Consider the following 2020-nt stretch of genomic DNA (forward strand, 5'->3'; position numbering starts at 1 on the left):
CCTGCGTCTGCCTAAGCTGATGCTTTACTCCACTGAGCTATCTGGCCAGCCCTCTTTTTTTATTTTTTAAAGAGAATATATAATAATAATAAAAACATAGACGATGTTAACAGTGTACATGTTAACCAAATAGTCACCCGAGGTTCTCAGCAGTAGCTTCTGTGCCTTAAAAATACGAGAACTGTTGATTTTTCATATTTATAAAACAGTTTTTGTTTTACAATGCAGACAACTGATTACTAGGCTTTAATTATGATCTCATTCATTGGTAAATACGAGATATTCAACACCCTTAAAGCATATTTAATAAAATTCTTCAAAGACAGTTTGCATTGGTGACTGATTTATTTCTGTTCATTTAGAAACACTTTGTACCTTAGTTTTGAGTGCTTGGCACATTTGAAATCTTTTTTTTTTTTTTTTTTAGAAATCTTAAGTATCAGAAAGGTCTGGATTTCCTTCTGTTAAGACCAGTTATAGTTCCAAAAGGACAAGGCTGTTGGGGAATGCATTACAATCAAAGAAATCTGCCTAGCCTATAGATCTCTACTTATCTTGCTCTCAGCAATACCTTCTTTTTATTTTTATTTAGTTTTTCCCCCACGGTCTGGGGATCAAACTCTGGACCTTGCGCTTGCCAGGCATGCGCTTATGCCACTGAGCTATCTCCCCAGCCCCAGTACCTTCGTTTTAAAAATAAAGGTTACTCTCATACTTAGGTTTGTATTTTTATTTTGTTATACTTATTCCTCTAGAATATGTAACCTAGGCCCTGCTTTCTAAAGTCTATTTTCTCCTTTCTTCTGCATCCTCCTTCATGACCTAATCTCAATAATACTGTCTTTGCATGATGGTACTTCTTAAGTATGCTGAAACTTCCACTTAGTTATCATTGACACACCCCCTCCCCCAGGTGAGAGAGATAAGACCTGGGAGGCTTGGCATTGGTTCTACTCTCTGTCTTCTTGCCCTTTTTCCTCTCATTTGTGTAAATTACATCATTTGTTTCATTGTTTTATTTTTACTAGTATATGTTTGCAGTATATAGTGATTACATTCATCATGGGGGATTTATACATTTCATTCTTTTATGTATATCTCTGTCTTGGATTTGTGCTTACTGCTAATTTTTTTAAGTTTCTCCTGTAATTTCTCAGATGTCTTCTAGTAGGTTCCTAAAAAGCATTCATATAGATATACGGTATTCCGTAAATTTTCTCACATTGTCAAAAGTGTGACCTTTATATTTGAAAATTCTGGGGCTGGGGAGATAGCTCAGTGGCGTAAGTGCCTACCTGGCAAGCACAAGGTCCTGAATTCAATCCCTGAAATAAATAAATGAAAGAAAGAAAATTCTTCCTTTTTTTTTTTCCTAGTGTTGGGAATCAAATCCAGATTAAGTAAGCCTTGTATACCACTGAGCTATGTCCCCAGCCCACATACTTGAAAAGTCTTAAGTTCTTTTTTAAAAAAATATAGTTAGTACAGAGTCTACAAGGTGTCACTACACAGATCGGACTCATAGTGATCCTCTTGGTTTCAGCTTCCCAAGCACTGGAATTATAGGTTCGTGCCACCTCACCCAGTCTCATTCACTGCCTTAGTGGGCCCCGAGGGAAGAGGGGGTGCGGTGGCATGGCATGCTGTGGATCGAACCCTAGTCCCTGCACCTACCTAAGCAGGTGCTAAAATTCTTGAACTTTTGAAGTGTTTTGTTTCAGGGTATTTTGTCTTTGAAAGTTTCTGTGGAAAAGTCTGTTATAATTTTGATTCCCTCCATTCACTCCCACTAAGTGATTTGACTATAAGGTTAAGCTGCCCAAAGTTTAATAGTCTAAAGATTTTATTTTCTTTTTTGTTTAATTTTTTTTAAAATTGATTTATTTATTTGTGTGTGTGTATGTGTGTGTGTGTGGCCAGCTCAGCCCACCAGGGGGCGGGGCTGGCTGGCATGTGGTGCTGGGGGATTGAACCGCGGTCTCTGTGCTTTGCTAAGCTTGTTCTAAGTAGGTGCTTTAGA

The 2020-nt window shown here is 37.8% G+C and overlaps 1 protein-coding gene across 1 annotated transcript in view; it reads left to right on the forward strand.

The window, feature by feature from the left end:
* Positions 1–2020, forward strand: part of Ap2b1 (adaptor related protein complex 2 beta 1 subunit) — a 124247-nt gene that overhangs the window by 84034 nt on the left and 38193 nt on the right. The window lies entirely within an intron of this gene.

The sequence above is a fragment of the Octodon degus genome, unplaced genomic scaffold (genome assembly GCF_000260255.1).
Source record: "Octodon degus isolate 3935 unplaced genomic scaffold, OctDeg1.0 scaffold00164, whole genome shotgun sequence".
Classification (NCBI taxonomy): domain Eukaryota; kingdom Metazoa; phylum Chordata; class Mammalia; order Rodentia; family Octodontidae; genus Octodon; species Octodon degus.